The sequence below is a fragment of the Lissotriton helveticus genome, chromosome 5_1 (genome assembly GCF_964261635.1).
Source record: "Lissotriton helveticus chromosome 5_1, aLisHel1.1, whole genome shotgun sequence".
Taxonomy (NCBI): Eukaryota; Metazoa; Chordata; class Amphibia; order Caudata; family Salamandridae; genus Lissotriton; species Lissotriton helveticus.
In genome coordinates, this window is record NC_136065.1 from 2136903565 (window position 1) to 2136920111 (window position 16547).

The following is a 16547-nucleotide window of genomic DNA, read 5'->3' on the forward strand; positions in this document are numbered from 1 at the left end:
GGAGCACGGAAAGGTGCACTGACAGGAGCATAGACTGCCTTTCAAAGCACAGTGCCAGGCCACATTGCAAGTGCCACACTGGCACTTTCAAGGTGCTGCACTGTGCCACTTCTTAGGTGGCACACTGTCAGGGCACTTCTGCTTTCAGAATCTAGCAGGAGGTCAGGGGCACAGACATTCCCTCACTTGCTTCAGGGCCACACCCCATGCAAATGAGGGAATGCACCTTTGGGGTTCACCTGGGTGAGAATGTGCCCCTGTGCCATTCATATTACAGAAGGGACATGGCAAACATCTACATTCCTTGGCACCAGGCGCACAAAAAGTAACTGTAATTCAATGTATACAGCGCTTAGTACCCCTGAAGAGGCGTCGAATCCTTTTACTCTGGACGGCACACTGGCTTCAGGTGCTTTTTCTTCACAGCTAGCAGAGGCAAAATGATCTCTCCAGCTACCAGAGCCTGTAGAGGGCTGTGGGTATGTGGGCACCAGAGCCTATAGAGGGCTGTAGGTATGTGGACACCGGAGCCTGTGGAGGGCCGTGGGTATGTGGGTATTAGAGCCTATAGAGGGCTGTAGGTATATGGGCACCGGAGCCTGTGGAGGGCCGTGGGTATGTGGGTATTAGAGCCTATAGAGGGCTGTAGGTATATGGGCACCGGAGCCTGTGGAGGGCCGTGGGTATGTGGGCACCAGAGCCTGTAGATGGCTGTGGGTGTGTGGGCACCAGAGCCTGTAGAGGGCTGTGGGTATGCGGGCCCCAGAGCCTGTAGAGGGCCGTGGGTATGTGGGCACCAGAGCCTGTAGAGGGCCGTGGGTATGTGGGCACTAGAGCCTGTAGAGGGCCGTGGGTATGTTGGCACCAGAGCCTATAGTGGGCTGTGGGTATATGGGCACCAGAGCCTGTAGAGGGCTGTGGGTATGTGAGCACCAGAGCCTGTGGAGGGCTGTGGGTCTGTGGGCACCAGAGCCTGTAGAGAGGGCCGTTGGGTGTGGGTATCAGAGCCTGTGGAGGGCTGTGGGTATGTAGGCATTAGAGCCTATAGAGGGCTGTGGGTATGTGGGCACCGGAGCCTGTAGAGGGCTGTGGGTGTGTGGGCACCAGAGCCTGTAGGGGGCTGTGGGTAAGTGGGCTCCAGAGCCTGTGGAGGGCTGTGGGTGTGTGGGCACCAGAGCCTGTAGAGGGCTGTGGGTATGTGAGCACCAGAGCCTGTGGAGGGCTGTGGGTCTGTGGGCACCAGAGCCTGTAGAGAGGGCCGTTGGGTGTGGGTATCAGAGCCTGTGGAGGGCTGTGGGTATGTAGGCATTAGAGCCTATAGAGGGCTGTGGGTATGTGGGCACCGGAGCCTGTAGAGGGCTGTGGGTGTGTGGGCACCAGAGCCTGTAGGGGGCTGTGGGTAAGTGGGCTCCAGAGCCTGTGGAGGGCTGTGGGTGTGTGGGCACCAGAGCCTGTAGAGGGCTGTGGGTATGTGAGCACCAGAGCCTGTAGAGGGCTGTGGGTGTGTGGGCCCCAGAGCCTGTAGAGGACTGTGGGTATGTGGGCACCAGAGCCTGTGGAGGGCTGTGGGTATGTAGGCATTAGAGCCTATAGAGGGCTGTGGGTTTGTGGGCACCTGGGCACACCCCAGACCATGGGTGCCTCTCACTTCCGCTCCTCCGCCTGCTTTCTCCAAGGTGCTCTTGGAAACGACCGAACGGCCAGGTGAGCCCTGCAGGTCGGATCCCTGTGATGGAGCACCAGGCGCCCTCCCCTCCGGTGCACACGTCTTAATGTAAATATAGGGGTGCCCAGAAGGAAGGGCGCAGCCCCCTCCTGCTCCGAGGAGCCTCCCTGCCCTTGAGTGGACCAGGCACTGTGTTGATGTGGTCTTTAAGACCGGGATGAGGCCTAAACTCCTGACCCCTGACCCCAGCCCTGCACCCCACGAGGAAGAGGGGGACTGACGGGGGCACAGCGCCCAGAGGTCGTCTGTGAGGAGCTATCCAGGAGGAACTGTCTGCCCACGACTCTTGTTCCACCTCTGACTTGAGATTGTGGGGCATATTAACAAGGACTAGCGATAATTATCACTAAACGCGCATAGCGCGTTTTTAAATATCGCCGTCTGTCGCTGTTTTACTTCGCCGTGTTAGCGGCATATCGGCAACGCTTGCCACACAGGCGAAGTAAAACACAGGGACAGACGGCGATAATCAAGTTTACCGAGGGAAATCTAGCGATAATGTCAGAGAAGCTTGCTAATAGCGGAGTGTGGCTTTAAGCTGTCAATCCACCTCCCGTTGTGAAGAACGCTAAGTAAAGTTGAAAGCAGGCGTTACAATCCGGCGATAACGGCGGTTAGCGCTGCTTCTCTTATCGCGGGGCCGCATTGTAAATAGTGCATTGTTGTGTTTGCATCGTCTATCATGCTGACATTGCGAGGAACGCCCAAATTGCATGTCATTAGCGATAATAATCACTGACATACAAAGTGAAGTAAAAACAGCTGCCAACTCAAGGAAACACGTGTTAGCGTGTCTTTGATAATAGTGAGATATTTTAATGGGTGCTTTTCAACCGAAAACGGCAGCTAAAGCGGCGATATTGGGCTTGATAATATGGCCACGTGTTTTCTCCCAAATCCCTGTCACCTCGTAGTGATCTTCAAGGAAGGGGTTCACTCGCTCCTTTGTGGTGGTGCAAAGCACAGGCTGTTTACAAACAAAGTTCGGCACCAATTCACCCCGGCGGCTCAGCGGCCACCTTACAATTTGCCTGGGAGCTCAAAGAAACACTGCTTTGGATTTTATAAAACAAATGCTTTGTTAGGAAATTGCATTTCAGTGCTACTGACCTCTCGAGACACAAGTAGTGTCCACAGCGCCCTGGACAGCGCCTTGTGAGCACCATGTAAGCATTCACTTATCGTCAATCGTAGGACTCAATCTTACAGCATCCCTAGCGCCTAGAAATGTCTGCCTCGGACTCAGACTGGGGTGCAAAGCAGGGGGCAGAGCACAGGTGTGGATCAGGTGAAGGTGGGAGACTCCTTTGATGATCAACAAAAGATCCCAAATGGATCAGCGCCTTCTTGACGAGGACATATTTTTGCAAATTTATTTAAAAATAAGTGTACATGGGACCTGTACAAATTCCAGAGAAAACTTAGAGCGAGTAAAAAAGCAAGTAAAAAACATATGAACGAGAACAGAACTCCCGATGACCTGGTGATGTAGAAATCCCTCCGTGCAGTGCTTTAAATGAGCCAGTACTATCTGGTATGGAGTATCTGCACTTTTTTATTTTGGGAAGAGAGTAGCGGTACTTCTCAAGAGAAATGCTATACTTTTAATTGGAGAGTACCGGCACTTCTCAGAAACAAGCAGGTACTCTGCTACAGAGTACCTGCACTTCAATTTTTCCATTTCAAACACTGCCTCTGTGCAACGTGCTGACGGCTCATCACATCAGCGAAAGCGGGGTAGCACACACCACCATCAATGAAGCCACCAACAGAGGCAGAAGGCTGTTCAAGACAATCAAGCATTGCATCAACCCTCTGCCAGACCCACCTACTCCTCAATCCACAGAAAGGTGCAGTGCCATCAACCTCTTCTTCAGTGAAGAAAGATCGGCAGCCGCTCAACAACACAAAGCGTGATACATCCCTTAAACCCGCCCCTTCCTGCAGGAGCCTGCAATGGCCGCCCTTTAAAGCCCACTTTATCAAACCCAACACACACTCAACTCGATCAAACCCCTTCCTATGAAGACGACGTCTTAGCCCCGTCCTCCGTCAAAGCTCTCTCCAGAGATGTTCTCTTACCTCTGCTTACCATTGTCAAGGCCTCCCTCACTCAAAGCATCGTCCCAGGCTCTCTCAAAGCTGGCCAGACCCCCCACTCCTAAAGAAACCTACCCTTGGCCCTCATGACCTCACCAGCTACCGGCCCATCACTCGCCTACCCTTCCTCGGCAAGATCATTGGAAAAGCAGCTATGACCAACCCCAAAATCACATCAGTCACAACCATCTCCTCCACGACTCTCAGTCTGGCTTCGGAGCCTGCTGCAGCACGGAGACCGCTAACGTACACATTGTTGAAGATGCCGTAATGACCACGGATGAAGATGACCCCGGCCTCCTGATATTACTGGATCCTTCAGGTGCCTTTGACACAGTCGGCCATTCCACCCAATCAACCCTTATACTATATATTCTCCCTCTTCCTTCCCAACCAACACCAGTTTGTTCACTCGGGCACCTCCAGGTCACAAAAGCACCCCATCTTCCCGAAGTCCCCCAGGTTTCCATTATGTCCCCACCATCTTGAACTCCTGCGTGTTCTCACCGGTAAAGCATCAAGGTTCACCGATAGGGCGATGAAAACTCTACCTATAGGTCTCCTCTGCTTCAGACATCCAAGGCCTCAAACACTGCCTGCACACCACTCCTGCTATACTGAGTGACAATACTGTATCCCTTACACATGCATATACTAGCGCCAGGACGCCACAGCATTCAAGCGCTTTATAAACACACTAGCTGCCCGTCCCGACGTTGTCCGGGTATAAAAAAGATATACCTGAAGGACGGCAAACTTTACCGAACGCTACTCCACCGCTTTCCAATGCAGCAGGCATCTTAGAATGCACACGCCCACACAAAACAACGCTGAAGGGCACGCACACCTCACGACGTGCACGAACGCTAATCTCATCACAGTGAGATTAGCATTTGTGCACGTCGTGAGGTGTGCGTGCTGTTCAGTGTTGTTGTGTGTGGGCGTGTGCATTTTGAGACGTGTGGGTGTGTGAATTCTGAGACGCCTGCGTTTATCCCCGGTTGAGATCAGTAACGCTTATGCCCACAAAGGTTGCTTCGCAACATATGTTATTAACGCCGCCTGAATGGCAATGTGCGTGAATGCGGCGCCCCTTGTGTCTTCCATACGGACGTGTGAGAAGTGATTATAACTCGTGATTGGAAAGGCGCACTACTGAATGACGCGGCCATTTTTTTGTTATAAAATTTGTGGCACGCCCCTCTGAGAATGCTGTTGTGGTACGCCCCTCTCACAAAGTATAATGTGGGTACTTTGACACGGCTATGACCACGCCCCCGACACGCCCTCAGCCCTCTGAGTGTGTAGCTTGACACACCCACGCCCCTCTGACAACGGTTACCGCCACAAAGTGAAATGTGTGTAGTTTGACACGCCCACGAACACGCCCCGACACGCCCACTCCAACGCCCACGCCCACAAGGGACTACTTTACCCCTAAGGTTCTTTGACGTTTCTAATGTATATGGTGGCCACCTGTATAGCCTATGTCCATCTGCTGCAACTCCTCTTTCCAATGCTGTATTGGGTGTTGTGATTGGTGCTGTACTTTTTGAGTTTACCCGCCTCAAAGGTTTCAGCTCTCTCTTTATAATAGTAGTATGGATATGGATATCCTATCCTATCCTATATCACCACATCACTTGATTTTAACCTTTTATTTAATTTTATAGGCAGTCGTCGACCCCATTAGTAGGCGTCATCGACCCCGTAGAATCCCCGGACGACAGGTTAAACACTGAGCTAGATCATAAAAGATTGCCACGTTACCCATAGATTTATTATGGCTCTCATCTTTACGTCTTCTTTGATGGGGTTGGCCAAAGGAAGAGGTTTTGTCCACAAAAATCTTCATTTCTACTATGGCTCAGCATTGGGGCGAAGGCGAAACTAGGTGAAGGACCTCGAGAGTCGGAAACCTCGACTTGCGGTGCCTTACCGCGGCATCCATGTTTGATCACATGGTATCAACGGGAGGCCGCAAAGGTGGGTGCTGCTCCCCAATACTTGGGGGAGACCTTTGATCACCTCCCAAGTGTGAAGATCATATGGCCTATGATTGTAAGGCTCCCTTGATCAATAAGGTAGGAGGGGTTTTAGAGACATGTGCTAGCGACCAACCTTTTTGAATTCCTGTTTCCTATAGATTTTCCCCCAGGTATTATTGGAAAACTCAGGTAGGTACTTTGAGGAGCATCACATTATCTAAAGAGACTAAAGTATTCTAGGAAGTGACTCCACGTGGGGATAAGACATGTACTGAACAACTTTTTTATTGTGGTTTATGTTATGAAGTAATCCCTGTTGTAAGCTTTGGAATTTTGACCATGACTTGAAAAGGGTGAGTGTAAGAGGGGGATAAACATCTCAAGAATTATTGAACACAGTGTCAGAATGAGCCCCTCCTTTTCATTTCTTTCTGATATGTAGGATCAGGGTTGGTTATTAAAGGGACGAGAACTGAGAAAGAGAATAATCCTCCTCACCTCAAGGTATTTTTAATTTTAGACTATTTTCAGGTCTAATGTTTGTTTTTTTGTTTGGAGAAAAGGTATAATCTTTTGTAGAAGCATCAGGCATCCCATAAGGGGAAGAGTCCACTGAAGAGTGAGACGATGAGACATGTTGTACCAGCTCTTTCTCTCTCATACCTCTCCCCTGTGCCCCCATCCCCCAAATGTTTCATGGTTTTCTATAAGGAACCCAGGAATACTAAGGGGCTTAGCCAGAATTAAGTTCTGGATCAGGAATTGTGGCATTTCTGCAGAAGGGAAATGAGTGGGTACACAGAATCGTGACAATCGAGACCTGGGTGTCCAGAGACTCCCTGAAACTCAACCAAAACAGAACCCTTATAATTGTCCAAGAAAAACGAACAAGATAAAAACCTGGCTCAATGAAACATGAAACTTGACGGCTTCAAACTCCAACCTTTACTGACTGCCAAGTCACTCGGATTCACCCTGGACACCAAACCTCTGCTCTAAAGAACACATGGCCAAGAAATAAAGACAGTCAAGTACAAGTTCTCGCCTTTAAAAGAAGTGGAACGGTTTATTTATTTATTTTATTTTTGAGATTTATAAAGCGCACAAATACCCTGGGGTGTCTCGGCGCTACGGACTGCAGTAGGTAACTATGATAGAAATCCTATGGATGTATGACATTACAACGCATGCTTTTACCACGCATGCTTTTACATCGCAGTTTTTACAACGCATACCATTACAACGCATAGCGCTTTGGGGTGCTGGATAGTGAATAGTTTAATTTACTATTCCAACTCCAGTCCCCGTGGACAGTAGGGAAGGTGTTGGATAGTAAATTAAATCTATTCCCTATCCTAGAGCGCCCCCCAGCGCAATGCGTTGTAATGGTTTGCGTTGTAAAAGTTGTGATGTAAAAGCACTGCGTGGTAAAAGTTGCATTGTAAAGGATGTTTCCCAAATCCTATTGATTGAATAGCCAAGTTTCCAGAAAGTAACTTCAGAACTTCTGATCAACCCCTCAAACTCCTGTATCTGGGTGGTGGTCACGCCCTTCTCCGTGGCCTCTCAGCCTCCACCCTGGCACCTCGAGGGGCAGCCTATGTGCCATAGCACGTCTCATCTAGTGCCTGAAGAAATATGATGGCATTACCCTCAACTTGACGGAACTCCACTGGTCCCTTGTCTGCCCACAGCATCTTCAAAACTAGCTGCATCATTTACAAAGCTATCGACACCAGCACCCCTGGTTATCCTACAGGCAAGCTCCCCGTCTCTGGCGGTGTCCGGCCACCCACAGCCAGGACTCCGATAGACAGAAGACCAACAAGTCTAAAAAATAAATTAAAAAGAAACAAGGCAACAGGGGCCTCATTTATGAAAAGTGACGCATCGCTGCGTGAAAACAGCGATGCAGCACTTTTCACTGTGCCCTCCTTGCGACACCAATGATGCGTCATATTTACGCATCCCCTGTTTTGAACCAAATACATAAGTAACTGTTGCACACAAATTTTCGAAATAATTGACTCCTTATTTACGTGCTTATGTAATGCCTTGTGCATACTTTAACAATTGTCTTTCAAAGTTTTACCTGTTGGGATACTGTATCTATATAAGCCTTCGAACCCCAATCCCAGTTTGGGATAAGGGTTACACTCCTGTTTTTTTCTACGGGGTTTACAAAGTGACGCATCTAGGTAGATGCGTCAATTTGTAAATATGGTGCAACAAGGCACATTTTTTACGCTGCTGGTGCGTCACAAAAAGTGACGCACCAGAGGCGTAAAAGTGACGCAAGGCCTCATAAATGAGGCCCTAGTAGAGGAGTAAAAGTGACGCAAGGCCTCATAAATGAGGCCCCAGTAGAGGAGTAAAAGTGACGCAAGGCCTCATAAATGAGGCCCCAGTAGAGGAGTAAAAGTGACGCAAGGCCTCATAAATGAGGCCCCAGTAGAGGAGTAAAAGTGACGCAAGGCCTCATAAATGAGGCCCCAGTAGAGGCGTAAAAGTGACGCAAGGCCTCATAAATGAGGCCCCAGTAGAGGCGTAAAAGTGACGCAAGGCCTCATAAATGAGGCCCCAGTAGAGGAGTAAAAGTGACGCAAGGCCTCATAAATGAGGCCCCAGTAGAGGAGTAAAAGTGACGCAAGGCCTCATAAATGAGGCCCCAGTAGAGGAGTAAAAGTGACGCAAGGCCTCATAAATGAGGCCCCAGTAGAGGCGTAAAAGTGACGCAAGGCCTCATAAATGAGGCCCCAGTAGAGGCGTAAAAGTGACGCAAGGCCTCATAAATGAGGCCCCAGTAGAGGAGTAAAAGTGACGCAAGGCCTCATAAATGAGGCCCCAGTAGAGGAGTAAAAGTGACGCAAGGCCGCAAGGCCTCATAAATGAGGCCCCAGTAGAGGCGTAAAAGTGACGCAAGGCCTCATAAATGAGGCCCCAGTAGAGGAGTAAAAGTGACGCAAGGCCTCATAAATGAGGCCCCAGGCCTTTTCCATCTATGCACTAAGGATCTGGGCCAACATCCCTATATCCATCACCACCCCCCCAAAGCTGCTCCAACTTAGGAAGTATTTGAAGACGCGCCTACTTTAGAAACAGTTCATCACAATAGTCCACACACCAGCCACCTCTCTTGTCAATTCAAAATAACTTTATTTGGTTCCAAAGATCATAAAAGTTTGACATACATACTTACAGTGATAATATTTTCATATCGTATAGTTACAGAGGCGTAAATAAAATCAGTTTAAAAACACGGGCAAGAGATGGCATTTGGACGGTTCGGATAGGGATTATAAACTCTAACGCCAAATGCCGAATGCAACAGTCTATATTGTCAACCATAAAATTTCATAAATGAGGATAATTGTTATTAAAAGGGTACAAAAGTTCTGTTAATCTATATTGACTCATAGCGCTTTCTTATGGACATTGCAACTTTAATGTAATTAGAGACTGCAGTGCAAATAGGTAAAGTAGACAAATGATGCAGAAAATAAAAAAACGTCAATATAGGTACATGGCCGGATTTCCCTCAAAAGTGGGGCTAAGAATTCCCCCCTCGCCTCTTTATAAAGGGAACAGAACAACATAAAGTGTAAAGTGCTCTGAGCTGCCAAATTGTCACACGGATAAGGCGCTAGTGAATCAATCCATCCTGATTGTTTCGGAAATGCCACTAAAAAGTGAAAAGTGCTTAGACGCAATCTTGTCAAAAAGAATGGTGTTTGAGAATTGGTGGTAAAAGCTAGATAAAATTGTTGTTCTGCAGGGAAAAAACATGAGGGAGCTGTCACTACCAGTTGTAAGAAGCGCATATTTGCCCCAGAATAATGCGCCTCTTTTACAATGGCTTTCGCATTTGTATGGATTCTTGTAGGATTGTCATAGTGGTGCCCCAGGGCTACCTCACGAAATGTATCCTTCACGAAGCGGAGCCAAGGGATCGACAATGCGCTCTCTAAATTGGTACCGTCCTTAATGACTTCCCTTGAGAACAATAAGGGCCCGATTCACAGAACTAACTTAAGACAGAATCCTAAACTTACTACTTTTGGTATTCACAGAAGCCATTTAGTAGTAGGAAAGTTAGGATTGTGTCTTAAGTTTGACTTAAGACAAACTTAAGACAGACTTAAGACAAACTTATGAGAGACTTATGACAAACTTAAGTTAGGATTTTGTCTTAAGTTTGACTTAAGACAAACTTAAGACAGACTTAAGACAGACTTAAGACAAACTTATGAGAGACTTAAGACAGACTTAAGTTAGGATTTTGTCTTACATTTGTCTTAAGTCCGTCTTAAGGTTGTCTTAAGTCTGTCTTAAATCTGTCTTAAGTCTCTCATAAGTTTGTCTTAAGTCTGTCTTAAGTTTGTCTTAAGTCAAACTTAAGACAAAATCCTAACTTTACTACTACTAAATGCCTTCTGTGAATACCAAAAGTAGTAAGTTTAGGATTTTGTCTTAAGTTAGTTCTGTGAATCGGCCCCTAAGTTCTCAGATAGACAGATCTTTGCCCAAAGAAGCAATGGGGCAATATCTGTTCGATCTTCAAGATAGCCCAGACCTCTTCTGTCACTCACTGATTTTATGCATCTCTTTGACCCTGTTGTAGGTTTCTTGGAAGGGAGGTCCTAAAGGAATCATTTTTATTGATTTATTTTTTCCAAAGGTAGTAAAGGCAGAGTACAGAGCATGAAGTAAGTATGTCCATGATGCGGGCGCGGCAGCGCAGGAAGGGACTCCTATAGAGTTTAGTGGACCTGGAGCACCAGCATTCATTGATAATGCTCCTGTCCTGACATGTTTGCATGTACCCCACACACTCCAGAGGTAAGGCAACCGTAGGGTTTCCGCCTGCAGAGCTGCGGCTAGCTGTACCGTTGACTCCCTTGACCAAGCGGCCTGCTCTCCACTGAGACACTCTGGTCGCCTTAACGGTAGCCCGCCATCTTTAGGTCAGGCTAGAATCGCTGCTTTGTCCTTCAAGGGAGGAGGCCTGGGTGACCCTAAAAGAAAATGTCCGTGGCGAGCGAAGAGAAAACCACCACGCAATAAACATGGCGACCTGCTCAGCATTCACCAGTGGTGGAAGGGCCTCTGCTGCGCGTGCATCCACCTCCATCAGAGACCATCTACAGGCACAGCGGCATCCACCGACATGGGGGCGGGTCATCCACCAGAGGGGAGGAGACAAACATCTAAATGCTGACTCAGCAGGGCTGGATTGACAGACCTAGGGGCGGGTCATCCACCAATAGGGAGGAGACCAAGGTCTCCGCTGACTCAGCAAGGCTGGATTGACAGACATAGGGGCGGGTCATCCACCAGAGGGGAGGAGACCAAGGTCTTTGCTGACTCAGCAGGGCGGGATTGACAGACATGGAGGCGGGTCATCCACCAGCGGTGAGGAGACCAAGGTCTTTGCTGACTCAGCAGGCTGTCTATCCAGTGGACCCTGAAGTCTACTTGTAATACTGCACAGTCTAGGCATGTCTTAGTGGAGTAAATTAAATCCCAGCTCTGAGAACCCCATGCACAGAGCCATCTGCACCCCCAAGTGACACGCACAGACAGCAGCGCTTACAAGTGCAAATGTGCAATTCATAACTGTGGATGGGAGTCAGCACTGTTAAATGGACTTACAAGAAACATTACAGTGTTCTGCTGTTCCAGGTAAGGACATCAGGGCCAGACAGGCTGTAGCGGGCACCAGGCGATTACCTGGTGGGCCGGAAGGGATTTATTTATTTATTTATTTATTTTCAACGTTTTATATAGCGCGAACAAGATCTTCACAGATATCAGAGCGCTTTACATAGAGGGGTACATGAGGGAACATAGTCAAACAATAGATCAATAGATTACATAGTACAAATATGTGGCTGCAAGCCATCACGTGAGTAATAAAACAACTCATACAAATAAGTAAATGAGTCAAGCATGCAAAACAGATCGGTGCAAGGTGTTGACAGAGTTCGAGATGATAGATCAAGTGTATTTAGCCATGAGGATAGCTTTTACTTCTTTTTTAAAGAGTGTAGTGGAAGAGATAAGCCTGGTTTCGGGAGGGAGTGAGTTCCAAATCCTAGGCGCCAATCCTGAGAAGGAGCGCTTGTAAGTTTTTTCCTTCCGGAATCTTCGAGGTTTCAGCAGAAGATTGTTTGTGCCTCTCGTGTTTCTAGTTCCCCCAGAGATTGTCAGTTTCTGAGCGAGGTAGCCGGGTGAGTTTATGTGTACCGCCTTGTGTGTCATGCAGGAGATTTTCAGCTGTATTCTGGCTTCAAAAGGCAGCCAATTCAGGGATTTCAAGTCAGGGGTAATATGGGAGTGCTTTTTTGACCCAGTGATGAGTCTCGCTGCAGCATTCAAAGAAGCTCTTAGTGGTGCGGTAGTAGTTAGGGGGAGTCCGCAGAGGGCGGTGCTGCCGTATTCAATACGTGGGATGACTAGCGCTTGTACTGCTGTTTGGAAGTCTTTGGCTGGGAGGTGGGGTTTAAGTTTCCTCAGAGTATTGATCTGGAAGTTCGCTCCCTTTGTTGCCTTGCTGATATGCTGCTGCATGTTGAGATTGGCGTCTAGTGTTATGCCTAAAGATTTTGCTGAATCCACTATGGTCGGTTGGACATTGAGTGCTGTTAGGTGCTTAAGCCATGTTTGTGTGGTAGATATTTTCGTGGGAGGTGAGATCAGAAGGAACTCAGTCTTCATAGCGTTTAGTTTGAGGTGGTTATCAGCCAGCCAAGATTGGGTGCTTCTGATCGTTGAGTTCAGACGCAAGATGTCTTTGGGGGATTGTAGCTTGAGATATAGCGGAGTGTCATCGGCGTACATGTGAAAGTTTACGTTGGATGCTTGTAGCAAGGAGGTGAGAGGTTCCATGACTAGGTTGAACAAAGTTGGGGATAGGGAGGATCCTTGGGGGACGCCTAGCGTCACAGGTATTGGCGAGGACATCAGGTTGTTGCTCTTGAATTTCTGCGTCCTGTTGTGGAGAAAGGAAGTGAACCACTTGAGAACAGTTCCAGATAAACCCATTCTTGTGTTTAGTAGTTCTAGTAGATTCTCATGTTTAACGGTGTCGAATGCTGAAGAGAGATCTAGAAGGATGAGGAGGCAGGTGTCGTTTTGGTCTAGCATTTGAAGTGCGTCGTCAATTATGTGAGTCATAGCAGTTTCTGTGCTGTGTCCTGCTCGGAAGCCTGACTGGTGGGCATTGAGGAGATCGAATTGCTCAATGTGTTTAGTCAATTGAAGTTGTGCGCATTTTTCCAGTAGTTTGGCGAGAGTAGGAATATTGGTGATGGGACGATAATTGTTAAGATCAGAGGGGTCGGCTGTAGGTTTCTTTAGTAGAGGTGTGACCTGTCCAATTTTGAGAGAGTCAGGAATGCTTCCTTGTTGGAGTGAGCTGTTGATAATTTTAGTCCAGAGAGGGAGAAGCAAAGGGGTAAAGTCTTTTACTGCGGAGGCAGGGAGGGGGTCCGTGAGGTGATTGGATGGTTTCAGGGTGCTGAGCAGTTTGCCAATTTCTTCTTCCGAGTATGTGCCGAAGGTTGACCATGTAGCATTGTTTTTTGGTTCAGTGGGTGCTAGGCGTTGGGGTTTGGAGTAGAGGCTTGCATCAATGAGGAGATCGCTTTTTATTTTGTCAGTTTTTTGGATGAAGAAAGCAGCGAAGTCTTCACAGGAGGGTGCCTCACACCTAGTGTTGAGCGGTTGGGGTTGTTCCTTGGATTGTGTTTTGATTAGCTCAAATAGTTTTCTCGGGCGGTTTTTTGCTTGGTCGAGTTGGAGGCTGAAGAAGTCTGATTTTGAGGGCCGGTTGTGGATCGGTGGGGGACATTTTTAGGTCGAGCATTGGAGACCGCTTGTATATAATTTAGTTTATACTTATTATATACTTCTATGTGTATGTACTATGTGGGCTCTGGAGATCAGCCCTAGGACTTGTCTGCTTAGGGACTTTATTTTCTGTTCACCTGCCTCTCTTTAACTGTCCTGATAGAAAATGACCAGCAGAGGTCAGTAAAGTACCAGATTTGCTTTCTGCTGAGAGACCTTCTTTTTTTAATTTTTCTGGCAACTGCCTCGATTTAAATTTCTTGATAGAAAACGACCAGCAGAGGTCAGTAAAATACCAGAATCACTTTAGCATTGTCTAGAGTCCAGTGCATAGAAATTGTCTTCCACGAGCACCCGTAGACAATAGTATTGTTTTCAAATCTTGTATTTTCAGTAATATCACCAACAAAGGCCCTGATTTTATAATATAAACAGAGCTTTGGGCTATACCATTTCCCTCTGAAAGGCAATATTCCTCTCCATGTGTTCCCATACCTGATGCGTCATGCAGCTTGGTGCTTACTTGCCCTCCATGTTAAAGAACAGTAGATGTCTCAGCACCCAGGCTAATGTGCTGCATCGCTAAATACATAAAAGGTCCCAAAGGCGAGACCGATTGCATTGCAAATGCTTGTTGTTACTGGGGCCGGTTCGGAGGTAATTGCCAAGACTGCTTTAGGATCCCAGTCCGGCCCTGAAGGCCACTGGCAAATGCTGGTGAACACTCACACTCTCACCCACTGCCTCCTGCTGTAAGCTGTGGTGGGCGGGAATAACATGTGAATGACATCTAAACAGATCAATGAAGGAAGTGGCCGGACTCACTGCCTCTTGTTGTAAGCTGTGGGGGGTGGGAGTAATATCTGAGTGACAGTTTAACAGACCAATGGATGAAGTGGCCTGATCCACTGCCTCCTGTTGTAAGCTGTGGGGGGTGGGAGTAATATCTGAGTGACAGTTTAACAGACCAATGGATGAAGTGGCCTGACCCACAGCCTCCTGCTGTAAGCTGTGGTGGGTGGGAGTAATATGTGAGTGACAATTAAACAGACCAATGGATGAAGGGGCCGGACTCACTGTCTCCTGTTGTAAGCTGAGGTGGGTGGGAGTAATATGTGAGTGACAATTAAACAGACCAATGGATGAAGTGGCCTGACTCACTGTCTCCTGTTGTAAGCTGAGGTGGGTGGGAGTAATATGTGAGTGACAATTAAACAGACCAATGGATGAAGTTGCCTGACTCACTGCATTTTTTTAGAAGCTACACGCCACGTTTTGGACTTGTTTACCGGCTTTACAACACACGCGCAGGATACCGGGAGCTCATTATTGAGTTTGAAGTAGGACCGTTACATTGAAAATGATTTGGGAGCCCTCAGATAAATAATCAATAGTTAGTGTGCTTATTACATGTGGATAGTACGTTTCAACTCACATTTACAGATTTTACTTTAGCCCTGAAGAAGTCTATGGTTTATTCACCAAGACGAAACACGTGCTGGCGGCTAGTTTGTCTCATGAAGAAATGCATCAATAATAAAAAGAAGATATGAAGACTACATCTCGTTCGGAATTCATTTGAAGAACTTTTTGACGTCCAAGTTTAGCTCAGGATATATTCTGCTTTTTGTGATATTGGTGGTTTTGTTTTACATTACCCCTTCTGGTTGTGGGTGGGTGACCATACCCTTATCCTTTGAGCTTTAAAAATTGTGGATTTGAATTACTATCACATCCCAGCGCAATTAGCACTCAGTCACCTTTTCCATATTTGTTTAAAAACTGTGGTGGGTGGGAGTAATATGACAATTAAACAGACCAATGGATGAAGTGGCCTGATCCACTGCTTCCTGCTGTAAGCTGTGGGGGGTGGGAGTAATATCTGAATGACAGTTTAACAGACCAATGGATGAAGTGGCCTGACCCACTGCTTCCTGCTGTAAGCTGTGGTGGGTGGGAATAATATCTGAGTGACAGTTTGACAGACCAATGGATGAATTGGCCTGACTCGCTGCCTCCTGCTGTAAGCTGAGGTGGGTGGGAGTAAGATGTGATTGACAATTAAACAGACCAATGGATGAAGTGGCCTGATCCACTGCTTCCTGCTGTAAGCTGTGGTGGGTGGGAGTAACATGTGATTGACACTTAAACAGACCAATGGATGAAGTGGCCTGACCCACAGCCTCCTGCTGTAAGCTGTGGTGGGTGGGAGTAACATGTGAGTGACAATTAAACAGATCAGTGAAGTGGACCTACCCACAGCCTCTGGCAGTAGAGGCAGTAGTAGCAACAGTATCAGTAGCAGGAGTAGTACCAATAGTAGTAGAAGTTGTAGTAGCAGTAATAGCAATCATAGCATTGGCAGTAGCAGCAGTAGTAGTAGCAGTGCTAGTGCACACAATAATAGCAGTCTAACTGTTAGTAACAATGATATCATCCCCAGTGCCTGCGCTCCTCTTAATAATAACAATATAAATGACCAACAAACATTGCAGGATTAAGAATTATATTTCAATTAAAAGGAACATTAAATAACTTTTAGAATGACTGCAACCAGTGCTCAGCAGCAGCATTGTGGAGAGAATAGTTCTTACTCCGACTCCTGCTGTCCGTTGCTTGTCATCGGCTCTTCTTTCATTCATGCCACTACAAGTATCTTTACAATTAGTAGGATTATAGGGCTCACGCATTGGGCGTGGTTTGCTCTCCACTCACGCGTCCTTTACGTGGGGCGCGTGAACTACTCTGAACTGAGGATTCCTAAACTGAGAAAAATCCTAACTTTAAGACTTTCGGTATTCACAGAAGGCATTTAGGAGTCCTAAAGTTACGACTCCTAACTTCTGTGAGTACCGAAATGGTAGTAAGTTTAGGATGTTGTC

At 47.3% G+C, this 16547-nt stretch overlaps 1 protein-coding gene across 2 annotated transcripts in view; it reads right to left on the reverse strand.

The window, feature by feature from the left end:
- Positions 1-16547, reverse strand: part of PRRX2 (paired related homeobox 2) — a 110255-nt gene that overhangs the window by 89448 nt on the left and 4260 nt on the right. The gene's annotated exons all lie outside the window — the stretch shown is intronic.